Here is a 12,447-nt window from a genome sequence, read left to right as displayed (position 1 = left end):
CCTGGGGGTCTTCAAGAGGAGGTTAGATAACCATCTAGCTGGGGTCATCTAGACCCAGCACTCTTTCCTGCCTATGCAGGGTCGGACTTGATGATCTATTGAGGTCCCTTCCGACCCTAACATCTATGAATCTATAAGTGCTGGCCCTGTAGAGGCAAGAAGCTGAAGCCTTTTGAGTGAGTATGCATTATTGTAGAGATAAGATACTCTGTATCAGAGGGCCTGAACTGCCTAGTCTCAGATTGGAGGTTGGCTGTGTGTGGATGCCCAGGGAACATGGTAAGCTGTCCAGGTAGGGCTGGGCCCAAACTGCCACCACCTGAGCCCCGCAGTCCTGCTTGCTCCCCTGGGCCTGGCAGCCCACTGGCTGCTCATCGCACGCAGCCTGCCTCCCTGCCCCCTTCCCAGGGTGGGCCAGGCAAAGCTGCTGGCAGCACCTGCTGCTGCACTTCCAGATCCCTTTCCCCCTATTCTCCCTGCAAGCCAACTATTCTGCTGCACTGCTGGCCAGCTATGGTGCCTGAGCTCGGGTGTGAGGGGCTCCCAGACAACTGGGGTGAGGGGCTAACTGCACACCTCCCTCCCCACAGGGGGCCTCTCTGGGGAAGCACCATGGAACCAGCTCCCTCTGTGCCGCAGCTGCACACTGAGCGTGCACTTGCTGCATGTGCCCTAGGTGGTATGCGATGACCTGCTTGTGCAGGTGGAAGACTGCTCAAGCCACTATGCCCTGCTGATTCTGAGTACACCTGCACTCCTGTTACAGAACCATGAGCTACAATGGTGCAGCAGGCAAGTCCAGGCTGCCCCACAAACCTCACTGCTGCCTGGATGGCTACCTGTGGCAGTGCTACACATCCATGCTCCCTGCTGCTGAGAAGGACATTGTCGCCAACATTGACACCTTTCTTGGCATGTAAGACACCTGTGACAGCCCAGTTGCAGGGACACAGGCTACTCAATAAAGTTTTTAACTGTGTCCTGCATCTATGCATGCAGTGGGGGAAGGGAGGAACCTGGGGCCAAGGGAGTGTTGTCAGACTAAGTAGAGAGTGAAGGCAGGGCCAGGGGCCAGGGCCTGGGATAGCCCTCCCCCAGTGCAGGACTTATCATGTGTCCAGGGCTGGTGAAGCTGGTGGCTCAGTCTGGAGCTTCCCATGAATGACAGCATCTGGCTGCATCTGGTGTCCATGGCCTGAGGTGAGCAGCAGGCCAGCACCCAGCCAGGGTCCCCCCTGGTAAGTAGCTGATGGTGGCAGTGGCTTGACCAGCCACTCTTCATGGCAGGGTGTGGGGCTGAGCTGAGGGCAAGGCAGTCACTGGGCAGGGTTCTCCGAACTGCCAGTGGATGCAGCAGCTTGGGAGGTGGGCTGGGCGCTGAAGACTTGTGGTCCCCTCCTCCAGTTACATATCACTAGACACGTCAGAGAGGGATGTGGGCGAGGGCAGGCCACTCCTGCTGGTGGCACTCACATGGGTGTGGCCTGTCTCCCAGGGTGCCATAATTTGGGTTATCTCCTGCATGAAAGGCATGGTCTTCTGGGCATAACTAGACTGACAACTGAAGTAGGTCATTGCTACCCACTGTGCCCGCAAGACCTTGGACTTCATGCAGCACTTCTGTGCCATCTGGGAGGGTCCTCATACACACATCCCAGCTGAAATGGCCTCATGAATGTGGACATTCAAGTGCCCACCCCATGTGAACTGCCTCTGGACATCAGACCTGCCCCAGAGCGCCACAAGTTTTCTCACCTCCTCATGGGTTTAGTTGGGGGCCCAGGGACTCAGGATGGCCAGGGGCACATGGGCAGAGCTGGGGCTTGACAGGGATGATGCGCCGGACATACTCTCCATGTTGGCTGTCTGGGCCCCTGCACAGCTGTCCCTGTGATTCTGGCCCTGAATAGGTGCCAACAGCACCCTGGACAAGGGCACAGGCAAGGCTGGGGAGCCAGGTGGCAGAGGCACAGGGCTGGGGGTGAGGGGCAGCAGGGAGCAGGTGCTGGCCCTGCTGTCTATGACAGCAGGGCCAGCAGCCCTGGGGGAAATCCCAGGGCTGGGTAAGGGATGCAGCAAGCAGCAGCCCTTTACAACACTCACCTGTGGGCAAAGAGCAGCTCCAACTAGGGGACAGGATGGGCAGAGGCTTCCTGGGTCCTGTCTAGGGGGACATGGGGCCTAGTGGGCTCCTGCAGGCAGCACTGGCTCCTTCAGTCTACCAGTGCTACATGCCCTAAGGCACAAAATGGCTGGAGGCATTTATAGCCTGTAGCTAAAGGCTGCCAGAGAGCAGCCCAGCCCTGGAAGAGAAGAGGTGGCCAGCCAGGGGTCCTGAGGCTGGGCTCTGGCCAGCCCCCTAGTGGCTGGGAAGATCCAGCACTGAAGTCCCTGCGTTAATGCACATTAACACATGTACATGTGCGTTAATGTGCTTTAACTAATTGTGCCTCAATTTGATACTTACTTTATGCAGGTATCAAATTTAGGTGATATTAACCTAAATTCACCATTTTAAAGGTGCATTAAGGGTGCATATATGTAGACACATGCCCTCAATGCACCTTAAATTGGGCTAATGCATACTTAATGACCACATGTAGACATGCCCAGTTAGCCCACTAGATGACTATAGGAGAGGTGGTTCTTGCTCACAGAAGATCTTACTTAGGGAGAGGAAGTCCCTGCTTGAAGGGGGATACACAGAAAATGTCTGGAACAGAACTAGAGGCAGAAAAAGTAGAAAGAACTCACCCAAGGTCACACAGCACATGTAGGAAAGGAGCCCACATTTGTGGATTGGACCAGGCAGTCACATAACAACTTCTTTGAAGCCCTACTGACTTATTCTGGAGGAATGCTAATTCCACCATAATACTGAGACAGGCATACTTTTTTTTTTTTAAAGCATTTCAAATAATCTGGCATCCACATGTCTATGCCTATTGTCTTACCAAATGGTGTCTCATCAGGTCAGTCTTAGGGTTATGAAGTCAAGAGGTCAAAGAGTTCCTGGAGTTCAGCACAGTCTTGCACCAAAAACACCCATTAGAAAAATCTTCTGGTGTTTAGAGCCTGATCCAGGTGGGTTTTAGTTTTGCTGTGCCACTAAGAATGCTGGACAATATTTTTTGAAGGTGAGAGCTCAAGTTTTTGGAGTAGACTTATATTTTAAGCAGGGTAATAAAAGCCTCATTTTTGGTGGTGCAGAGCACTGGCAGCTCCTGTTTACTTTGATAACTTAGCACCTTTAGAAATCAAGGTGGGTGGTTATGTGCTTAAATATAGATTTATAAATTGCCAGTCTGACTGCTATTCTGTTTTTTTTATTCAAAGTCCCTGAGTGGGGCAGATACATGTATTAAACTGTGCCTCTCCTGGAAGAGATTTCTAGCATCCAAAGCAAGTTACTTTCTCACAAGAAACAAGGTCACTAGTTCTTAGCATTTTACTGTAAGTCTCATGCTGTTTGGTCTTTCTCATAATCTTCCTACTTCTGAAAGCAGGTGATAATGTAGGAACTTTAGCTTTGCAAAAGTGTCCCCATTCCATAACTGCAGAGATTAGTTTAATCATATGATTGCCTAGGTCAGCGGTTCCCAATCTGTGGTATGGGTACCACCAGTGATACACAGACAACCTGTCAGTGGTACAAGTTAACAAATTTATTATAATTATTTTATATGGCAAAAATTTGCTGGTGGTACTTAATGTTGAACTGAAAAAATTGCTGGTGGTAAGTAAAATTTTATTGTTTTGAATTGGTGGTGAATAATCTGTAAGAGTTTAGGAACCTCTGGCCTAGAGGATGAAAATCCAGAAAGCACATATACAAAATAAAACCTACTATATACTGTTATTTCTAAAAGAGGTGGTGCTTTTGTGCAGGGCTGACTCATGATTTTTGAATGGTTAGATCTTGGGTGATGAAAAACCACGTGAATTTGGTGGGCGCATCTGCATGTGATATTAATGCGACACAAACTCTGGTGCAGTTCACTCTATCATTTGTTGCTCCTGGGCACTGAATTTACATGTGTGACCAGGACGACAACATGTTGAACTGAGGCAATGCAGCCCCAGGTAGCAGGGGGACTGTGGGGATCAGCTTGCTGCTCCACCCCAGCTCAATGTGCTGTGGAGGGGCTGGGCGGAGCACACAGGTACTCCCATTCTGGGCTAGCTGGCCCACAACCCCTGCACTGTAGCAATCTTATGCCCCAGCCAGCCCCGGTCACCCTCTACACATGTGTTGTGGTAAAGTAAATAACTCTGCCATAGGATAGTACTTGTGTTGGGCAGCACTATCCTATGGCAGAGTTCATTAGTTTACTCCAGCCTAATAGTGATGCACATGTACACGGTGATGCTTTACTAGGCGTGTCTACATGAGACAGCTCATCGCTATGGTGATGTTGTATGGTGACATAGCTTGTCTCTACGGTGACATAGTGTCGGCATGCACAAACTGTCTAAAAATCACCATGCGCCACTAGGCCTGTTAGCACCACTGTCCACCAGCTGTGCTTAGAGATTGTTAAATCACAATTAACCCTTAAATGGAATGTGAAATATGAATGAAGACAACTCTGCGTCCTAAAATCAAAGTTTCATTTAAATGCAGACAGCTCAGTGTCTTGAAATCCAACAGCTTGGAATACTTGGTGTCCTAAAATCAAAGTACAGACAACTCAGTGTCCTAAAATCAAAGTCTAACTTTATTAGTACAACAAGTATTATCTTAGCAGTTTCTATATTAAGAGAGAGAAGAACATTCAGCACAATAATCTCATTCAATTCCAGATGTTCCTTTGCTCAACAGAAAAGACGGCCACTCAGTTCCTGGAAGCAAAGGGTACGTTGTGGGCTGGAACAGTCCAGACAGGTGTTGAAGGCTGGAAATTGATGATGATGATGATGAACTGCCTTGCTCCCCGCTTTTATGCTTTTACTCAACTTCACTTCTTTGATGACTCTTTCCTTTTGGATTGGTCTCTCTGCAGTCAGCATACTATCCATCTTTTCTCCCATCAGCATATTTCTTTGTCTAACAGACCCATTACAAGCACACTTCTTAATTTGGTCTTTTTCTGGTGTCTTACTTTGGACGTTGTCCATTGGTTTTCCTTATCACCTTTCATTAATATATCCAATTATTTCATCCTTCTGATTCAGCTGGTTAGTGCCAAGTTCAGTTAACTGGAGCTGGTAACAAGACCATTGCTATGTTATATTAAAGAACTTCTCACAGTGATAAAAAAGACAAGATATAATATAATCAGCACCTATGAGCTCTACAAAAACAGCTCAAACCCAGCTAATAATAAAAAACAAACAGTAAGGACAAAACATAAGCAATGATTAAGTAAAGCTAAAATAGAAACAATACTATAAGGAGGTGCAACTTCAAAGCATTAAACATAACAAGCTACCCTAACAGGGACTGCAAAGTACTGGCAGGTAACTCCACAATCATTTAGCACTTGCTAAAGCAAGTACTGAATGACTGTCCAGTACCAAATGTGCAGTGGGGGGCACATGTAGATGTGCCCACTGTGGAGCTAATAAGTCAATTCCACAGTAGTGTCCTATGTAGATGTACCCAGTATGGATTAATTAATACTCTAAAGTACACAAATACTCTAAAGCTCTAAAGCTCATTCACATGGGATAAGGAGCAGGGATCTTATCATATGCTGTATCAGTGACATTTATCTGGAAAGAAAAGTGATTTGTGTGTACACAACCTTACTATGCACAATCTCCCTACTTCCAATCCATCACAACTCCTGCCTCATTACAACATACAGCTCCTGCCTCAATACAACAAGGTATTTTTACACTTAGTATATGGTATATTTAGATTGTAGTAAGCATTAATAGAAGGTAGAAAGTTTTCTGAGTGGTTGCACATTAATACAGAGCATAAATAAATATACATCATAGTACCCCACCAGAGTCTGGATAGGCTCCAGTACAGTCCCAGGACAGAGACGGAAAATCAGCTGCTTTTTAGTCTCATCTCTGAGATTGCTTTGGAGCTCATTTGAGGTTCCCATGTGGTAAGGAGTCTGGGAAACAGACAAGCAACTGTTTTTCAGGCTCCCACTTCAGCCCCTACTGCAACCAAAACCAATTCTAGGTTCCTGTGTGATACAGGGACTGGGACCAGCTTCCATGCCATTCCCCATGTCCCACCAAAGCTTTGAGCTTATTCCCATACTAAGCACGCTCCAGCAGACTCACAACAGACTTGATTAATTGCGTCTGCTCTGACACGTGCTAATTAACATGTGCTGGAGCAGAGGTCTGTCACATGTATAGGTGCCCTAGTATTGTTAATGCTGTTAGGATGTGCTAAATTTAAAGTGTAACAATATCCTAAGGCTGTCCCATCTAGGACCGTCTTCTACTCTGTTTGTATGATGCTTGCCACAATCTCAATTTGTCCTTTGGCACTAGTGTGATGATAAACATGATTCATGGCTTGGCATCATACAGTATGCAGGCTGGATAAGGCCCACAGAACCATTGGCTCCAGCTCACGGATCCATAGGGTTTGTGTACATGGCAGGAAGCAGTGAGGATGTGTGTATGTGTTGCAACCAGGAAGCAGGGAGAAGCAGCAGCACCAGGCCAGGTCAGGAGCAGCAGCCTCCCTGGAACTCCAAAACCTTGTCTTCTGCTGACATAGTTAATATCAACAGAGAACAAATCCTTCCTGTGGGGGAAAAACATTGTATTTTACTAAGAAAAAGTAGTTCATAGCACAAGAATGGGAAGGATTTTGTTTTTCTCAGTAAATGATGGGCTTCTGTATGCTTGTGCAGCATAATAGTCCTGTTCCTGAAGGGGACCTTCTTTGATGCTGAAAAATAATGAATAATTAGTGACAGTAAAATAATGGACACATTATGCCTATGGTTACCAAGGACAATGCTTCCACAGAGCCTTCTGCATGAATCTTTCACTCAGTTTTTTTTCAGCTACCTAGAGCTAAGAGGCTTTTTGAGTTTTATTGATTATAAATGACAGATTTCTCTCTACTTTATCTCTTCACCTCTCATCAGGCAATATTTAAGTGCATTTTCAGAGTAACTCAGCATTAAGCCAGGAAATGTATTTGGAGATTGGCGATGTGACTTACAATAATGTATTTGCTGCCAATTTCAGTTTATTTAGTTGTGAATGAAGGACTTAGTCCTGCAAAGGGCTGCTTGGAAAATGGTTTTTATTGCACATAGAAAATGTTGACTTTATATCAAAAACAGAATTACTTTTTGGCCATAAGCTATGAAAATTCAGCTGAAGAAAGAATTGTTTTTCTGATCTACAACGCAATTACAAAGCTACTGTAGTCCCTCTGTTTTACTGGTTGTAGGCTAGGATATCTTGTGTCATGTCAGGATTGACTGTGTAGTTTTGCAAATATATTAGACAATGGAGTTGTATAGAATGGTTTGATGACCCTACCTCAGGGAGGGGGTTGGAGCAGAAGACCTGTGGAGTAGGCCTGTGTAAAGTGAAAAGTGTCCACTTCAGATTCGGATTTGGAGATTCAGAGGGACAGTGATTAGATTTGTTTATTCGAATCACTATCCTGATTTGATTCAGCAAATCCGAATCCAAAGATATTTAGCACCAAATCTTATTTGGCCATAGACTAGATAGACAGGCAGTGCGGCAGGAGCAGCCAGGGGAGCCCCGGCTTGAGGTAGCAGCCCCAGGAGAAGCTGTGGCTCAACCGGTTGCTCCCTTGGATGCCCCTCCCCTGACCCCGGCAGCCCCAGGAGAAGCTGTGGGGAATGATCAGGAAGCTGGGGGATCAAACTGGGAGCTGAGGAATCAAACAGGGAACTTGGGTGAATGATACATCAGAAGTGATTCACTACCTGTGACTTTTTTATGGAGATTCAGATGAGACAATCAGGAGACTTGATAGCTGTTTCTGTCAGCATCTCAAGCCATCATTAGGCCATGGTTTTACAAGTGATCTGCCCTATATTTGAATGGGCTTCCAAATACAGTATGTGGTTATGTAAAAAAATAAACCTGTGACAATGGCTTTGGTTCTCTACTCTATCTGGAGCCTTTTCAAGCCACCTAATTATTTGGTACCAAATCCTCACCCAATTGGTGGATGGGCAAGAGGTCCCAAAAGCAGCTTGGGGCACACTCCATCCAACCCATGACCCAAGGCTCCTGCTGACTCTAGAAAAGCTTCAGGCTCAGGACCATGTCACTCACTTTCCAGAAAATTTAGCTCTTCCTCCAAGCATTGCTCTCTGAACCTATCACAAAGGACTGGCTTTGCCTCATTGTCCATAGGCTCTGGATGCTTAGGTCTTAGTGAAGGATTATGACTTTAAGATTTGTGCCTTGGTCTGGCCCATCGCTTTTCATGCTCCTGAACTCTGGGATGATCTTGCTCTGCTCCTTGTGGAGGCATAGAAAACTTCCTACCACTCCCCTGCTTTTGCGCACCAGCTCACAAGAGGACATCAGTAAGTTTTGAAATCCTCCACTTTCTCTATATCAATGTTCTGCCTTCTCCTCTCTGCCAGTTGTTCTAGGGTTCTTGAAGTCAGTACTGATCAGTAATTTAGTAACATACGCTGTGTGATGTGCCAGGGTATGGGCATAGGTGGTTGAGTGAAGGTTAGTTACCCAAAGTGTGGGGTTGATCCAGGAGGGCTACCCAGGGAGCTGGGGTCTGGAGGGTCTGGTGGTGGAACTGTATTCGGGAGCTGTAGTCAAAGTCAGGACAAGCCAGAGTCAGAAGATGAATTCAGAGACAAGGTAAACTAAGGGTTAACTGGGATTAGAATCCAAAATAAGAGCCAGAAGTCAAGCCATAACCATCAGCAGGGAACTGGAATCAAGGAATGCTAAGAGTCTTATCAGAGTCAGAAGCTGGAGTCAGACCCAGGTTGAGCCAGGAGGCCAGCAAGGAAGTCTATGGAAGGTCAGGAGGAAAAACTTTTGCCTTTGCCTGAACAAATAGACTGTGGGGTGGATCTGGTTTTTAAGGGCTGGAGTAGGTGGGACCTACTGCCTGTGGCTTCAGGGGATTAACTGCCTTAATTGCCTCACTCAGTCAAGCTAGGACCAGAATGTTGTTCTGGGTTTGCTGCAGGTGACACTTGTTCTGGGTATGACTTGTCCTTATCTCTTGATTGAAACTGGCTGGGTCCAGAGTTCTGGCCTGGCCTCATTATAGTCTAGATCAGCCCCACGGGATAGTTAGCTCAGCTTCTGGTGTCTGACTGGGCTCAGCACCAGGAAAGGGTCAAGAAACCCATGACCCCATAGTTATGGAAAAATTTGGGAAATGTAGTTGATGTGTACATCTGTGCTGGTCCTGAATGCTGTGCTGAATATTAGCTAAAGACTAGCTGTGGTGGGCCAGTAGGGGGAGCTCCCGCATTGAGCCACCCACTTCACTGTGCCCGACCACCTTCCAGGCTCCAAGTGCCTCCCTGGGGACACCTCACATCTGGCTGACCCCCTTCCTGGAGCACACTTACTAACCTGGGGGTTCCACTGCCACCACCCAGGGTTGCACTTGATTCTGACTCTGTGCGCCCTGAGAAACACAGGCCTAGTAGTCCTCAAGGGTACTTGATTCACTTCAAGAACTTGGGATGCTTCCCTCAGTCAGAAGCACAAGTAGTGGTCTCCCTTAGTCAGCCAAACCAAGGGGACCCCCAGGCATAATCTAGACCCACTCCCAATAAGTTTCCCACACTAGGTACAAAGGAGAACTATATTGGGAGTCAGGCAAGAGACTAGATAGATAGATAGATAGATAGATAGATAGATAGATAGATAGATAGATATATCTAGTCTCTTGCCTGACTAATTTAGTCTCTTTTTATGACCACGTTATAAAATGCCTGGACGCAGGAGTAGGGGTTGATGTCGTATACTTAGACTTCAGGAAGGCCTTCGATACGGTATCCCACACCATACTGGTAAACAAGTTAAGAGGCTGTGACTTGGATGACTACACGGTCCAGTGTGTGGCGAATTGGCTAGAGGGTCACACCCAGAAAGTCGTAGTGGATGGGTCGGTATCAACCTGGAAGGGTATGGGCAGTGGGGTCCCGCAGGGCTCGGTCCTTGGACCAATACTCTTCAATATCTTCATCAGCAACTTGGACAAGGGAGTGAAGTGTACTCTGTCCAAGTTTGCAGATGACACAAAACTGTGGGGAGAAGTGGACACGCCAGAGGTCAGGGAACAACTACAAGCAGACCTGGACAGGTTGGACATATGGGCAGAAAACAACAGAATGCAATTCAACAAGGATAAATGCAAAGTGCTGCACCTAGGGAGGAAAAATGTCCAGCATACCTACTGCCTAGGAAATGACCTGCTTGGTGGAACGGAAGGGGAAAGGGATCTTGGAGTCCTAGTGGACTCCAAGATGAACATGAGTCGGCAGTGTGACGAAGCCATCAGAAAAGCTAATGGCACTTTATCGTGCATCAGCAGATGCATGACGAACAGATCCAAAGAGGTGATACTTCCCCTCTATTGGGCACTGGTCAGACCACAGTTGGAATACTGCGTGCAGTTTTGGGTGCTGTACTTCAAGAGGGATGTGGATAACCTGGAGAGGGTCCAGAGAAGGGCCACACGTATGGTTAAGGGCTTGCAGGCCAAGCCCTATGAGGAGAGACTGAGGCACCTGGACCTTTTCAGCCTCCGCAAGAGAAGGTTGAGAGGTGACCTTGTGGCTGCCTATAAGTTCATCACAGGGGCACAGAAGGGAATTGGTGAGGTTTTATTCACCAAGGCACCCCCGGGGGTTACAAGAAATAATGGCCACAAGCTAGCAGAGAGCAGATTTAGATTGGACATTAGGAAGAACTTCTTCACAGTTCGAGTGGCCAAGGTCTGGAATGGGCTCCCAAGGAAGGTGGTGCTCTCCCCTACCCTGGGGGTCTTCAAGAGGAGGTTAGATAAGCATCTAGCTGGGGTCATCTGAACCCAGCACTTTTTCCTGCCTATGCAGGGAGTCAGACTTGATGATCTATTGAGGTCCCTTCCAACCCTAGCATCTATGAATCTATGAATCTATGGTTACAAAGTGTAGGGTTAGAATAGGGTAGAGGGTAGAGCAATATCAGAGAAATCCCATAAAGCAAACTCCCCTGGTTGCATAGCCTTTGATCACGCATCTGAGTTACTGCATTCTATATATCTAGTTAGATCTCGGGTAGCTTACTCACAAGTATCATCCAGAGGCAGGTGGAGATTCCCTCTGGAGGCAGGCAGTTCCTTGATCATGAGTTTTGAGAGAGAGCAAGTTTCAGATGGTTCAGCTCTTCTCCCTCTCTGAGTCTTCCTAATGGCTTCTGCCCCCTCCTCCTGGGCAGTCCTTAACTTATATACCCATTGTTACCTCATTTACCTGGTCCAATGGAGGCCAGCACCTGTTAGCTGTCAGCCAACCAATTTGAAATGCATCACTAGTTGCTGGGCAGACTGGCAGTCCCCAGGGAGCAAGCCCCTCACTCAGGTATGTGATACCAGTCACGTAGGCCGAGGGAGCAGGTTTCCCCCCTCCCTCAGGAATGTATCCAGCTCAGATTACCTAAACAGATAGGGTAAGGTGTGTACCCTCTGCTGGGCCCAACCTTATCAAATTGTCACAGAGCAGAGTTTTTGGGGAGAAACAGAGGTGGCCTTTTGCCACACCAGCCATTAAGCTAAAGGCTTTCTTTCTTGCCTAAACTCAAGCCTCAAAATCACCTTTGGTCATGCAGGGATGCAAGGGATTAAAAGTCCAAAGTTTCTGTTCTCTCTGAAAAGTAAGGGATTTAGGGACCAATAGGCCCCTGAGCTGTAGGAGATTTCTCCAGTATTTACCTCTCAAGGGACTGCTATCTCCAAGTCCACAGAAATCACAAGAATGCTTGTAACAGAGCTGGACAGAAATAGAACAGGCAATTTTCACAATTTCAAACACTTTTCAATGTGTTTGTATCTCAAAAGGGAAATTCAAAATTTAGAAATATTTTATGTGTAATAATTTTTCAAAACTTCATTTTGGGAATATTAAAACATTCGATTTTGATAGCATCAAAACATCACAATATTTTATGTGAAATATATAAATTCAAGCATTAAATATGAAACAATCTTAAAACTTTATAATATAACTAGCAAATTACCCATCAAGAATGATGGAGGGGGCAGGTGACCCCCCATGTCTGGGCCCATCCCCCCCCCCACTGCTCCGTATTCAGCCTGCCTTCCCCGCCACTCGGGGTCCAGCCACCGCCCCCCTCTCCGCCACTCAGGGTCTGGCCATGCCCCCCTCCCCCTGTCACCACTCAGGGTCTGGTCCCCCCCCCCACCACCACTTGGGGTCTGGTTACCCCCACTCTACCCAGGATCCAGCCCTGCTCCCCCTGTGGCTGAAACCCCCCATTGCT

The 12,447-nt window shown here is 47.1% G+C and overlaps 1 long non-coding RNA gene across 1 annotated transcript; it reads right to left on the bottom strand.

Moving 5' to 3' along the window:
- Window positions 1-4,700: 4,700 nt before the first annotated feature.
- LOC132249880 (uncharacterized) lies at window positions 4,701-11,333 on the bottom strand. The gene is made up of 2 exons (XR_009461360.1): window positions 11,239-11,333; window positions 4,701-5,205 (listed from the first exon to the last, which is right to left on the bottom strand). It is a non-coding gene; the product is annotated as an uncharacterized LOC132249880 (long non-coding RNA).
- Window positions 11,334-12,447: the final 1,114 nt, after the last annotated feature.

This window comes from Alligator mississippiensis, chromosome 4 (genome assembly GCF_030867095.1).
Source record: "Alligator mississippiensis isolate rAllMis1 chromosome 4, rAllMis1, whole genome shotgun sequence".
Taxonomy (NCBI): Eukaryota; Metazoa; Chordata; order Crocodylia; family Alligatoridae; genus Alligator; species Alligator mississippiensis.
The sequence above is the reverse complement of the archived record's forward strand: the minus strand, read 5'-3'. Positions and strand labels throughout refer to the sequence as shown.